The sequence below is a fragment of the Staurois parvus genome, unplaced genomic scaffold, assembly GCF_062004578.1.
Source record: "Staurois parvus isolate SC_StPar_1 unplaced genomic scaffold, SC_StPar_1.0 ptg000153l, whole genome shotgun sequence".
In the NCBI taxonomy this organism is placed as follows: domain Eukaryota; kingdom Metazoa; phylum Chordata; class Amphibia; order Anura; family Ranidae; genus Staurois; species Staurois parvus.
This window is the reverse complement of record NW_028317949.1, coordinates 21,198,787-21,214,598: the sequence shown is the minus strand read 5'-3', so window position 1 is coordinate 21,214,598 and position 15,812 is coordinate 21,198,787.

Here is a 15,812-nt window from a genome sequence, read left to right as displayed (position 1 = left end):
ATTCAATTGGAGGTACCTCTAGTCAAACTCTGCACTCAAAGTTCAAAATGCCAAGTCTGCAAAGCATGTCTTTTGCTGCATATGTACAGTCCTGTCCGACTGTATTGTCACAATTCAAGTGCTTGGCCACCCCCTGCTCACTCATCCAAAAGAGCATAAAAACTTCAGCTTTGGTCCACACTTGTGCGGTAAGGCATATCATATGCGATTCGCACAAAAACGGTTCAGGACCCTTTTTTTGTCCACATAAGAATCAGATCCCATTGAAATTCACACCCATACAATCCGATTCTGCACATCGCACTGCGTTTTGTGAAACGATTTTGTGGTGTTGTTAACTTAACATACGCACCTTCAGCGGTTTGCATGAATGGGGTGCGATTGTGATGCTGTGCGGAATTGACACAGAAACCACAGCCAAAAGAATTAGATTAGGTCCTGCATTTGGATATGTGAATATGATTGATGATGCAGGAACCATAGGCAAGAAATTACACAACAAAGATTTCAGGAGCTACTCACCTATGATCTTCCAACTATGGATAAGAGAGAAAATAAAAGAAATCACTGTGCCATGGGCTCCAGCAATTTTGTTATCTGTTTAAATAGCAGCAGGGGTCACCAGTGACATATTTTGTGCGTCCTTCTGTCTGAAATACGTCAAGGTGACCCCTGCTTCTGTTTAAATTAACCAAACATTTTTTGCAACCCAAAGTATTGTTATTCATGTTATATTCAGAATGAATTGCTGAGGTGTAACGAGCTGGTCCAGCACCCAGAAATGCACAGTGGATCCTGTGATCGGCCATTTACAGTGTTTTGATCAGTATGCACATAGCCTGGTGGAAAACAGAGCAAAAGCAAAGGTGAGGTTTGCTGGACAGCAGAGCCGTCTTTAATGAGGGGCAAAAGGGGCAGCTGCCCTGGGCCCAGTCTTTGTTGTGGGGCCCAATTCAGCTGCACCATACTTGCCAACTGTACTGCTTTACACTCCCTTGTGCCTGGAAGTCTTTGTCCTAGGCTGTATCCAATATCTCAATGTAAAGTGCTGTCACTTATGCTGCCCAGCCCTGTCCTATTGCCATGTACAGATGAGTTTGTGGTGTTGTTAACTTAACATACGCACCTTTAGCGGTTTGCATGAATGGGGTGCGATTGTGATGCGGTGCAGAATTTGCACAGAAACCACTGCGAATTCCGTACCGCATCAATGGGAAACCAGGCTCAAGGCTGGTTGCTTTGAAACTTCTTATGACGTTTTTATATCAGGATTTCTGTATTTGAGAGACAGAAAGGAGCCTACATGGGATGAATTTGGAAATTTCTCCCCATTTTACCATATAACCAACAGGAGGAATTTTCAGATTACCAGTAGTCTAGAGCATTGCCTTTTCATTAACTTCTGAAGCTAGACAATAAAAACATGAAATTGTATCAGAAATACAATCTCTTACCAAGATAGAACACATGCAAATTAATTTATTGTGTTGAAATAAACGCTCACAAATCTCAATATTTTTTTACCTCAACTTTCATTTTGGACAATAACATTTGGCTACTGGCAAAGATACAGAGATCCTTAATAATAATAAGATTTAATTTGGATATTTGGTGTTCATGCATCTTGTTTGGAGCTAATGTTGATAGTGATACTTCACTGAATACCTGTTGCTGATTAAAGCCTGGTAAAGGTTTTCATTGTGTAGCACAGAATGATATGTATATAAATTGATGACACAATTATTTTTTTGGGGTGACTTCTACATATTTATACTAAATGTACCAATACTGAAATGCCTGTAATAACTGCGGGTATCATCTATAAAAATATTTCAAAACTAAATGCATTTCTTGTCATTTCTTTTTTTTCTCTCCATTCTTTTCATTACATTAAATTCTAACCATTGCTTCTAGCACCACCTTGTGTAAAATAAGAGGCAGTGCATATTTCACGCTATTATTTTTGGAGCATGTATTTTATTTGTATTTATTACAGGTACCTATATAGCACCATCACTTTACACTGTGCTTTACACACACACATATTTTCTATATATAATATATATATATATATATATATATATATATAGGCCCTCGGGCAGTGCCTGAGTTTCCAAATGGTCAGTCCGCCCCTCATATATACACCCACACACACATACATACATACATACATACACACACACATATATATATATATATATATATAAACCTATCAGGTAGAGAAAAAGTTTTACAAAGATGCAGAAGAAGATACCTTTTACAAAATCAATCATACAAGCATAAAATGTAAACTAGTGGCAAAGAGACTTTGTTTAAATAGGAAAATGTAAAAGTAAAGTTGCTTGCTCTAAATTCCTTTTTGATGCTTTAAAGACATCTTTTGATTTGTGAGTTTTAAAGATACAATTCAGCCCAAAACACGTTAAAACATTATACCCTGCATTACATAAAGAGAGCATGGCCTGCATGCTAAGAATTTCAGTTAATTTATAAATTTCTGAATTTCTAATTTCATTCTGTTTGTTGTCTGCTGATTTTAAAACATTCCTGACTGTCATACTGCAACATCTTTATTAAGCAGTTCTTTACAGCCAAAATAATTAGATTCAGTCCTGCATTTGGATATGTGAATATGATTGATGATGCAGGAACCATAGGCAAGAAATGACACAACAAAGATTTCAGGAGCTACTCACCTATGATCTTCCAACTATGGATCAGAGAGAAAATAAAAGAAATCACTGTGCCATGGGCTCCAGCAATTTTGTTATCTGTTTAAATAGCAGCAGGGGTCACCAGTGACATATTTTCTGCATCCTTCTGTCTGAAATACGTCAAGGTGACCCCTGCTTCTGTTTAAATTAACCAAACATTTTTTGCAACCCAAAGTATTGTTGTTCATGTTATATTCAGAATGAATTGCTGAGGTGTAACGAGCCGGTCCAGCCCCCAGGAATGCACAGTGGATCCTGTGATCGGCCACTTACAGTACCTTGATCAGTATGCACATAGCCTGGTGGAAAACAGAGCAAAAGCAAAGGTGAGGTTTGCTGGACAGCAGAGCCGTCTTTAATGAGGGGCAAAAGGGGCCCAGTCTTTGTTGTGGGGCCCAATTCAGCTGCACCATACTTGCCAATTGTACTGCTTTACACTCCCTTGTGCCTGGAAGTCTTTGTCCTAGGCTGCATCCAATATCTCAGTGTGAAGTGCTGTCACTTATGCTGCCCAGCCCTGTCCTATTGCCATGTACAGATGACTGAGGGTGTCAGCATTTACATGTAAATAACAGCAGCATTCATATGTAAATAGCAGTAGCAATGTGGCATTCATATGTATATTATGCCCCTCCAAGGTTCCAGCCACCAACACCTCTGCTGGTGGTCAGTGTAAATTCCCCCTTACTTTGGTGGCCAGTGTATAAATTCATTGGGTGTTGGTGTAAAATCCTCCATTACATTGGATATTAGTGTAAATTCTTCATTACATTGGTGGTCATTGCAAATTCCCCATTACATCATCAGTTTTAACAACCCCCCCCCCCCCCAACATTTGTGGTCGGCGTAGAAATGTAATTTTCCCATCCAGCACTGCCACTGATCCCATCTTCCCAAGCACAAGGTCACCGGAAAGGTGTCAGACGTCTGGTCCCCACTGTTGCTTCTGCTGGACATTACATCATTACGGTACCCTGAAGTGTCACAGGTGTTGGCAGATGAAGCCTCTGAATACAGTGTGGTAGCAGCCATTGCAAAAGTTTAAGATACAGATGCTTTCTCAGCAAACATATCCCTTCAAGACATTAAAGATTGGTTAAACTTTTCAGAGCCGCTTTAATGCTTCTAATTATCAATGGCAAAATACTCTCTTTGACTCTGTTGGTTGGAATTTTCCTCACTTCTTGTCCCTGCAACACAAAGATAAAAAGTATCTGAAAGTTGTCACCCAGACAGGAAGGTACAGACAACAATAAAAACATTGTCAGAAATTCTAAACCTTCCCCAGTGTACTAGAGACATGTTTTATAACTTTTTTTCTTCCATTAGAGAGATTTATCATTACTTCCTGTCCTGGAAACAAGTGTAGGGAAATCTCCTTAGTAAGGACACAAACAGTAAAAAAAAACAAAAACTGACATAGGTTCTCATTCTTCTCTTCTCTATCTAAAAACAAAACAAAATGTTTGGGCTCTATAAGCTGTGGACTCTGGGTGTGCTACACACCCCGTGAACATCATCAACGTACCCAGAACATGTGAGTATCTCTTGTCCTTCTGCTTTACCAACACAACTCCTTCTTGCACTTGTTGGCAATTCTCAGATGTCATAATGATGCCTGGTAGTTGCTGTGTAAACACACCAACTGTAAAACCACTGCCACAAAAACAATGGACTGTCTGACACAGTAAGGTGGGGGGTTAATAACTCATAATGCTCATAGTCATTTAGCTTCTATCTTTAATTTTTTTTTCAAACAGGGGTTTAAAAATCAAATTTCTCAGAATTGTTTAAAAATACAGTTAAAACACAAGATAGAGAGAGTAACTTTGTTACTTTTGTATCTAATATGTTTCATTCACCAGCAGGGGTGAGCTTTGACCTAAAAATGCTAGTTAACCCTTTGAGGACCAAGGGATGTATTTGTCCCATGTTTGTATCATCTGATTAAGAACTTAAAACTCTTTTTTTTTTTGGTTTGAGTCAAAATATTAGTTCTTCTCAACAAACAACAAATGGATCTAGCTTTTTGCCAATTATTTCATGAAATGGCTTAGTTACAGCAACTGAAGTGTACAAACTTTAAAAACAAAAAAAATGATTCTTTTGGCGTTCCAAAACCTTACGGTCCTCAAAGGGTTAACCGCTTGACTACAGGGCACTTATACCCCCTCCTGCCTCCTGCCCAGGCCAATTTCCAGCTTTCAGCGCTGTCGCACTTTGAATGACAATTGCGCGGTCATCCAACACTGTACTCATATGAAATTTTTATCATTTTTTGGTGACAGATAGAGCTTTCTTTTGGTGGTATTTAATCACCTATGGGTTTTTTATTTTTTCTTAAACAAACCAAAAACCACTGAAAACTTTGGAAAAAAAAATTTTTTTCTTAGTTTTTGTTATAAAATTTTGTAAATAAGTGATTTTTCTCCTTCACTGATATGCGCTAATGAGGCTGCAGTGATGGGCACTGATAAGATGCACTGATGGACACTGATAGGTGGCACTGATGGGCACTGATGAGGAGGCACTGGTAGGTGGCACTGATGGGTATTGACAGGCATCACTGTTGGGCACTGAAAGGCAGCACTGATACATGGCACTGATAGGCAGCACTGATAGGCGGCACTGACACAGCACTGATAGGCGGCACTGACTGGCACTGATAGGCGGCACTGACTGGCACTGATAGGCAGCACTGACTGGCACTGATAGGTGGCACTGATTAGCAGCACTGATAGGTGACACTGATTGGCATTGATGGGTGACACTGAAAGGCAGCTCAGATGGGCACTGATATGTGGCACTGATGGGCACTGGCACGAGGCACTGATGAGCACTGACACAAGGCACTGATGGATACTGACAGGTGGCAGTGCTGGCACTACACTGATCATCAGGGCACACTTATCATCAGTGCCCTGGGGATCAGTGTACATGTCCCCTCCTCTGTCAGCGTGACAGCTTGAGAGGAGAGAAATGCCGATAACCGGCATTTCCCTGTTTTCGTGTGATCAGCTGTGATTGGACACAGCTGATTACATGACCGAGCTGACATCTTCGGCTCTTTCCGTGATCGGTGATCCGCTGTGTCCGAGGGACACAGCGCACCACCGATCACTGCGCTGCGCGCTCCCTGAGCCACGCATGTGCGGTGAGAATGGGAGGACATCATATGACATCCTCCCAGAACAAGAGAACCACCTTGCGCCCGTCATTGGACTATATGGCGGGCGGGAGGTGGTTAAAGATATATCATTATAATTTCTATTTTACAGTTCTGCCCTGTATGGAAGAAAATACATGTAGTACTTTGTCCTGTATTTCTAAGTGCTTTCTATCCCTAGTTATGAGGTTAACCTGTTCTCCTTCCCTCCTGTTGTGGATTATCCAACAAGAGCTATGAAGGAGATGGCTGATTCAAAGCTGCAGTTTGTCGCACTTTCCCCATAAATGCAATGGCAAGAGGACTACAGAGGGAGGGGGACATGTCACCCTCTACATTTCTGTTAATTGGTAAGTAGAGCTCTTCATCTTATTATTTCAGCCAGACAAAAATTTCTCAGCACACTTGCCAGTCAACCAGCTTGTTCACTGGATTTGGTGTGGGGACACATTGGATGCTCTAGCCGCCACTGTGCTCTAGCTGGGAATCCAATGTGTCCCTGTGCTTTAAAGGAGTAGGCTTCCTCCAGGCAAACCTGCCCTTAATCTATCCACTGCTATACAGGTGAAACTCGAAAAATTAGAATATCGTGCAAAAGTTCATTTATTTCAGTAATGCAACTTAAAAAGTGAAACTAATATATGAGACTCATTACATGCAAAGCAAGATAATTCAAGCCGTGATTTGTCATAATTGTGATGATTATGGCTTACAGCTCATGAAAACCCAAAATCCACAATCTCAGAAAATTAGAATATTACATGCAATCAATAAAACAAGGATTGTACATACAACAATATCGGACCTCTGAAAAGTATAAGCATGCATATGTACTCAATACTTGGTTTGGGCCCCTTTTGCAGCAATGACTGTCGCAGTGCGGCGTGGCATGGAAGCTATCAGCCTGTGGCACTGCTGAGGTGTTATGGAAGACCAAGATGTTTCAATAGCGGCCTTCAGATCTTCTGCATTGTTTGATCTCATGTCCCTCATCTTTCTCTTGGCAATGCCCCATAGATTCTCTATGGGGTTCAGGTCAGGCGAGTTTGCTGGCCAATCAAGCACAGTAATCCCATGGTCATTGAACCAGGTTTTGGTTCTTTTGGCAGTGTGGGCAGGTGCCAAGTCCTGCTGGAAAATGAAGTCAGCATCCCCATAAAGCTCGTCTGCGGAAAGAAGCATGAAGTGCTCCAAAATCTCCTGGTAGACGGTTGTGTTGACCCTGGACTTAATGAAGCACAGTGGACCAACACCAGCAGATGACATGGCTCCCCAAATCAACACAGACTGTGGAAACTTCACACTGGACTTCAAGCATCTTGCAATGTGTGCCTCTCCATTCTTCCTCCATACTTTGGGTCCTTGGTTTCCAAATGAGATGCAAAGGTTGCTCTCATCAGAAAAGAGGACTTTGGACCACTGAGCAACAGACCAGGTCTGTTTTTCTTTAGCCCAGGTAAGACGCTTCCAGGAGAGTCTCTGACCCCAAGACAATGTAGCATCTTGATCATCCTCAGGAGCCCGTGAAACTTTGTTGCAGCATTTATCTGGAGGTATCTCTATTATTAACTATGTATATACCTGGCTATACAGTATGTGCAAAATTCCACAAGGACTCTTGTGGGCCCCTTGCTGACAAACCTTTGCCAAGTGTTCAACCAAGGTAAAAAGGTTGAGAAACACTGATCTACAGTATACACTTTAGGTTAATGATATGTGGGTTGAAGTAGTTCCTCTGCTTCCAATTACTCAAAATATTATTTCTGGTTGATTTCTCAGAAAGGAAACCCCTTCTGTTTACACTTAGTGAAGGTTCTGGTTTTCTTCTTTACCTACAGGTTTAGCACAGTATTCTGTTTGGGGAGAGCCATTTGTCATAACCCCCAAAAGAGGACTACACATACAAGCTACTTTGATATGTTACAACTTAATTTTAACACCACATATTTATTTAATAATGGTACAGCATACAATGGAAAATTGGAATAGTTGGACAGCACAAGGGAGGAAGGTAAGGCTATCTACTCTGGACTTAGTCCCTAGTAACATCTAATCTGTCATGCAACTGGACCTGTGCTTACCAGAAATGGATGTTGGATGCCTAACCTGGCTCTAGCCTATATTGGTTATAGTGCTCCAAGCTAAAACTAGCTATAAAATCGTAGACCAGATGGGAAATGGTTAACCAGAATTAAATGAGCTGCAGATAAACTCTATTGCAATAACAAGATTCACCTAACAAGCAGAAAGTTTACCACTACGCATGCACATTGTGTGGCAGTCTGAACTATCTGGTATAATGCATGGACATAACAACAAGGGAACAGATATATTTCTGTCACTGTTCATTAATTATACACATACTGACACCCAGAAGCTATGGGCAACAATAGTAAACCATTAACACAGAAACACTTGCCTAATAACGCCTGCTTTTGGTCTGGAATACCAACAGTTCCTCCTTGTAGACATGTGGTCTCAGCTCCTCTCTCTTGACTCCTCCTTCTGAGATTTCCAAACAAGCTTCCCAGATACAGGGAGTGTATATACATAATTACACAAAAGGGGAGATAACCCCCCCCCCCCCTATGTAATAGCATAGAGCAGGTGACAGGTTCTCTATTAGACCTTTACAGTCACCTCTACACTCAACAAGCATAAATCATGCTCAATTAGCTGCCCTGACCACAGAAGCTATGACAATGACGCAATCACAGCTCTAAACCCAGAAGTGATCACTTGTCACTTCTGGGTTCATTCTAGTTGGGGTAGATCAGTAAAGAGCTCCCTCCACCTCTCCCTGCTGACTTTCACCATGGAAGCTAGTAAGAAGCCAAGGATATATGGCACGGAGGTGGAACATCGCCCTTTGACCGAATTACTTCCACAAGAAAGTCAAAAGTCAGTGTAGAAAATTTAAACAAGCCTCTGGCTGCTTTAGCTTAGCTTTACTACTGCCATACAACAGAAGTAAGTGGCAGTAAAAGGAACTGTATGGGGTAATGTGGAACAGTACAATTTCCATGGACAGCATCAGCGACACCATATTCTGGCATCACATAGTTTACATCTGTAATGGGTTTTTTTTTACATTATTATTTGGCTTAGTGGCTTTTTTAGTAGTTTTATTAATTTTTTTTATTAGTTAGCTGACATCTCATTTTTTCATTCAGTGGTAATAGGCCTGAAATGACCAGTGAAAGTAGGAACCACAAACATTATTATTATTATTATTATACAGGATTTATATAGTAATAACGCCAACAGTTTGCTCAGCGCTTTACAATATAACGGGAGACAATACAGCAACAATACAGTTCAATACAAGAGGGATAGGAGTTCAGAGGAGAGGAAGTAGGGTAGCCAGGCAGAGAAATCATCAACAAAGCGCAACACCGGTCCAGGATGCCAATAGATTACTGCAATCCTCAGAGAAATGGGAGGAAACAGCCAGATTCAGTGAGTCTCAAAAGAAGAGAAGCATAGAGAGGGAGGGTTAGGGAGGACATGAAAGGTGCTCAGTGGGGATAGAAGCAAACCAACCCCTCCTCTTTTTCAACCACTTGGTCAGGTTGAGTGGGTCCAGAGGAGGCTTCCATAGGAAAGTGCTGTGGGAGAAGAAGAATCTGCTGCTTGAAGCCAGGTTTCTGTAATTGCTAGTAGGTTAACCTCCTTAGCGGTAATTCCGAGTGTAGCTCGGGGTAAAATTTCTATACCAAAAGCGGTAACCCCGAGCTACACTCGGACTTACCATGCGGCGCTGCTCTGGGGGTCCCTGCAGCACTTACCTTGTCCTTCACTCCCACGATGTGTCCCCTGTAGCGTCCCTCCGGCCGATGCCGGCATCCGGCTTCTGTGTTCCGGTCCCTGTGACGTTGGGACGTACGGGCGCCGGAAACGGTGGGAAATTTGAAATTTTTTAAAAATGTCATTTTTGCTGTCATTGCTGTTTCAATGCATTTCACATATATTTTGTCCCTACTGCTTTGTCCTGTGCCCTGCCTGCATTTTCAATGTTCTTTCTGCCTGGAAACTGAGAAAAGTCCATGGTGTCCAAAAAGCGTCCCTTTACGTCAAAAGCAGTTTTAGAGCAGCGATAGTAAATCAGAACCACTTGCAGAATTGAGTGATAATGATTCGTGGGGAAATTCGTCATCAGACACTGAAAACGATTTTGCGACTTTGCTCAGCGATGTGCGAATTTGCCTCTGTATTTCAAATTTCAGTGTTTTTGGTTTGATTATATTATTGAATTAAATTTATTATTATTATATTAATATTTTTTATGATTATTTATTAAATTATAATTTATGATTTCGTGTTTCAAATTTTATCATATCCGGAATGTTTACTAGACTCTTGTTCGGACAGATTTCAGTGAGCTTTCCTAAAAATTACAGCCTACAATAAAAAACTACATATTTCCATGCAAAAAAATGGTACCGCTTTCAGCACAAAAAATCGGAAAGAATCATACCGCCAGGGAGGTTAAGGGATCAGGAGACAAAAAGGTCATGGACAGAAGTGAGCTTATTACAGACAGAGCGGGCATTCCATAGTGCACATGAAAAAGGGAGGGTGGTTTTTGGGAGCACGGGGACTGATATTTAATTGAGGGGATTGCGGCTATTCCTGGAAGAAAGAGGATGCCTGGTGTGTGGGTGAAATAGTGGAGGACTAGGGTTTGGGGACATATCCCCAGAGGTTAGGAGAAGAAGAAGGGTGAGGAAAGTAAGATGGGAGCAGGATGTACACGAGTATGTGAATTGGGGAGGATGTTTCTCAAACACAGACATGACACAGGCCACAGTCATAAAAAGTGCAAGAGGTGAGAACCAATGGGCTCCCGCTGCAGTCTCAGCCAATGAGGAGAAAGAGTCTTCAGACAGCAGAGGCTGTCGAGAATGTCATTGGATCAGAGGGGGCTCAGCCAAGGATGGGGAACCACTTCACAGAGAATGTTTTTACTTTCATGCATAGAATACATGAAGGTAAAAAACCTTCAGCCTTTAGTACCACTAAGCTTTGACAATAAAACCTGAAAGCTAATCAAGAGTGCAAAATCTGGTGCAATTCTGCATAGAAACCAGTTTTAGTAAAAAAAAAATCCAGCTATGACAAAAGACTGCTGGGAACCTTGATTTTTAAATCAACCAACTACAGTTCAGAGACTAGGGGTGCAGCAAAACAATTGTAAATAGCTTTAGGCACACATAGCCTAGAGACAAATTAACAGGTAGGGGGTTTTACTAAAAGAATTAGGCCACTGGAGAGTTCTAGTAGCAGGACAAATTTTAAATTTCAATTTTAGGACAACATTTTCTGAAGACAAATAGAATAAGGATACTGCAGAAGATACAGCAGTGAAAAAGTGCTCAGCAGAAGGACATTTTTAACCAGGGCTAATGGTGTATGTTTAACTTTTACTTGTCTATGGAAATAAGTCGTGCTTTGTATGGGAGCTATATAATATGAGGTTATTAAGATGCTCACCGTTCTTCCACTGAATGTTTTATTTTTTTTATTTCAAAAACAAAAAGGAGTGGCAAGCTGCGAACAAAAGGCAACACATGATTACATAGCCCACTCTCATAAGAGTAACTAGATTTGATTGCAGGGCCTTCACATTTGGTCAGTGGTGACACCCCAAATAGTACTTGGACCCCACCAACACACCATCTTAATTAAAAAGTTCTCTTTACATTGAGCCAACACTCTAGAAGAGAACCAGTTCATGACTAGATAACCCAATGCAGAAGTATATGAACAGTACCAGTAGCAAATACATGCATTAAAAACAATCTACCTTAAAAAAAAAAAAGAAGTTGAAGATAGTGTTGTGAATGCTAAAGAAGTTATTAACCAAACTACAGCGAACATTGTAAAAACAAACAAAAAATCTTGTTAAACCAGCCAGGGAACACACATTCCTAAATAAGACAACTAAAACCCTGTTTGGGGTGTAATCCACCCTGTTGATGCTGTGTAGATGGTGTTGGCTGAAACAGCTGCTTAATTCGCAATAGGGCTTTGAACACTGGGCGTCATCTTCTTCACTTTAAGGTCAAAAATGCATATCAGGCGGCTGAGGAGAAATCTTCTAAAGGTAAAAGAAGGAATTTCAACAGACATCATGAACAGGTACTTTGCAATATTTCATTGGGGACTGTGTATACACTTCCAGGATTTGGCTGACAGTGTGTTAGTACAATTATAGTGAAGTGAAATATTTCCATTGCACATGTTCCTGGAGATGGCTTGAGGAAAGTGGGTACTGTAGCAATTGATATCTGGAAACCAGTATCAACACAAGTCATTGCATATAATCGCCAATATAACATGGATCTTCAAAAAATAGCGTCCAACAGTTTATCAAAGTGATCACATCACAGCAGTAAATTGCAATGTTGTGGGCCACACAGGACCCCTTCATCAGGTACAAACATACTGCACATTGCTTCCAGAACCTGGAAGCAGACTCTTAACCTCCTTGGCGGTATGATTATTTCCGATTTTTTGTGCTGAAAGCGGTACCATTTTTTTGCATGGAAATATGTAGTTTTTTATTGTAGGCTGTAATTTTTAGGAATAACTCACTGAAATCTGTCCGAACAAGAGTCTAGTAAACATTCCGGATATGATAAAACTTGAAACACGAAATCATAAATTATAATTTAATAAATAATCATAAAAAAATAATACAGAGGCAAATTCGCACATCGCTGAGCAAAGTCGCAAAATCATTTTCAGTGTCTGATGACGAATTTCCCCACGAATCATTATCACTCAATTCTGCAAGTGGTTCTGATTTCCTATCGCTGTTCTCTAGCTGGTCTAAAACTGCTTTTGACATAAAGGGACACTTTTTGGACGCCATGGACTTTTCTAAGTTTCCAGGCAGAAAGAACAGTCAAAATGCAGGCAGGGCACAGGACAAAGCAGTAGGGACAAAATATATGTGAAATGCATTGAAACAGCAATGTTTTACTATATAATAATCATTTAAAAAAAAAATGAAATTTAATTTTTAAAAATTTCAAATTTGCCGCCGGTTCCGTTTTGTGTTCAAAATAATAGCAGTGTATTGAAAAAAGTGAATAAAGCTCAAAATCATTCTAATAGCTTTTATTTCCATACACACAAATGCATTGGGAACACTACACTTTCTATTCCAAATCAAAACATGAAGAAAAATATATCAAATTTGTGTTGTTCCTCTAAAAAAATTTAAGAAAAGTGAATATTAGACTGAGTTTGTAAAGAAGAATACAAAGGCTGCTATTTTTTTGAACAAACATTCACTATACAAACTGAAAAATGTTTGAAGATTTTGCTTTCCTTAGAATCACTTAATGACTATTTAGTTGTATAAGCACTGTTTCTGAGAACTGCTGTACATCTGTGTTGCATGGAGTCACCCAACTTCTGGCACCTGTGATCAGGTATTCCAGCCCAGGATGATTAGACTACATTCCACAGTTCTTCTCTATTTCTTGGTTTTGCCTCAGAAACTGCATTTTTGATGTCACCCCACAAGTTTTCTATTGGATTAAGATCCGGGGATTGGGCTGGCCACTCCATAACATCAATCTTGTTGGTCTGGAACCAAGATGTTGCACGTTTACTGGTGTGTTAGGGGTCGTTGTCTTGTTGGAACACCCATTTCAAGGGCATTTCCTCTTCAGCATAAGGCAGCATGACCTCTTCAAGTATTCTGATGTATTCAAACTGATCCAGGATCCCTGGTATGCGATAAATAGGCCCAACACCATAGTATGAGAAAAATCCCCATATCATGATGCTTGCACCACCATGCTTCACTGTCTTCACAGTGTACTGTGGCTTGAATTCAGTGTTTGGGGGTCATCTGACAAACTGTCTCCGGCCACTAGACCCAAAAAGAACAATCTTACTTTCATCAGTCCACAAAATGTTGCGCCATTTCTCTTTAGGCCAGTCAATGTGCTCTTTGGCAAATTGTAACCTCTTCAGCACATGTTTTTTTTTCAACAGTGGGACTTTGCTTCTTGCAGATAGCTTGGCTTCACATAGGCATCTTCTAATTGTAACAGTACTCACAGGGAACTTTAGACCTTCTTTGATCTTCCTGGAGCTGATTGTTGGCTGAGTCCTTGCCATTTTGGCTATTCTTCTATCCATTCGAATGGTAGTTTTTTGCTTTCTTCCACATCTTTCAGGTTTTGGTTGCCATTTTAAAACATTTGCGATCATTTTAGCTGAGCAGCCTATCATTTTCTGTACTTCTTTATATCTTTTCCCCTCTCCAATCAACTTTTAAAATCAAGGTACGCTGTTCTTCTGAACAATGTCTGGAACGACCCATTTTCCTCAGAATTTCAGAGAGAAATGCACTGTAACCAGCATGTACAACATTTGCTGTCTTCCTTCCATAAATAAGTGCAATAACTGCCACCTGTTTTTCAAAGAATGAATGACCTCACTAATAGAACTGCACACTGCTATTATTTTGAACATGCATCTTTCAATTAGTGATTCAATTACACAGAATCAGCAGCATGCATGTCATGACTGTTGGGTCTGTTGGATTTCTATTACTCTACTACACCTGCTAGTAAATTATTTGCCATGTAAAAATATCATTTCTACCAAAAACAGTGATTGATCAGGTTAGTGATGTCTGACTGCTATTTTGAACACAACTGTACAGTCACATCACATTGTCATACAATCCAGAGTCACTTGAAGTTGCATAGTCTATCACGTTTAGTTGATGTCCACAGTAGTCACATGTGAATGCATATGCAGCATGTTAAAGTGGCCATCTCCCCCAACAGTCTCTTTCACCTGGGGTTATAGTACTCACAGGACTGTGCTCTCTGTAGTCAACTCTTCCATAGGTACACCTCTTGTGTGACCCTCAAGGGAGGTAGCCTCACTCCGGGAACTCTTGGTTGGGTTGAAAAGGCCTTTTAGGCCAGGCTTAGCCCCCACCTCTAGAAAGGGTAATAAAGTGTACCGCCAACTCTCCTGGGTGCAGGAATACTCCCCAGTCTTCTGCCCTGTACAGGGCCTCCACGTGTTTGTTACATCTGTGCTGGTGTGGGGTGTTTGTCTCCCATGCTGCAAGTGCACTAGAGCTTCTCTCTACTTGGCTTATAACTGGGCACTGATTCACCCATGACATCAATGCAGGAAGGCTCTAACCAAAAAGTGGCCACCTGATGACACTGTCTGCTGTAGCCAGATACTATTCTGGTGCAAAACCACTTAGTTGTGGATTAGCTAACTGCACTTGTCTACAAGCTGAACCAAGTTGAAAGGCCATTGTGCATTATGTTTTCAAAGAACTTGGGCAGGCAAAATCCCACATTGATTTTTGTGATCCCAGCAAACTAAACAGGCTGGATTTACCTTGAACCCATGGTTGTCCCAAACCCAAATCTCATCCTTAATTAAAAATGCTATACTTGTAAGCAAATGCTGCAGTAACAAATTTATTTTATATAGGTGGCTTGTTGTACTGAATACATATAAATGTCAGGTCTTGTGTAAAGCAAGTTCAGGCCTTAAACATCTCAGCACTTAAGATGGAATGAGTCATCCTGAGAAGACTACCTGCAAGTCTATACATTGCTTTATTCAATCCAGACAATATACTATGTCAAGGACACCTTGACCCTGGGTTTCCTATATATTTAGAACTGTAAACCGATACCTCTATGTTTTGCTAAATATCAGAGACTCTATTGTTGAGGCTAGGGAACCTTAGTGTTAGAAAGGTTCCCTAGCACTTGACAATATTACAAACATGGCGTACTTGTGGTCATATCTAAAACACATTTTTATCAATTTTATATTACATTTAACTTAGCACTAGGTGGTGCTGTTAAATAGAAAAAGACAGTTGATGGGAAGATCAGCATAAAAAAAAAGGAGGCTGTAGGTAATAT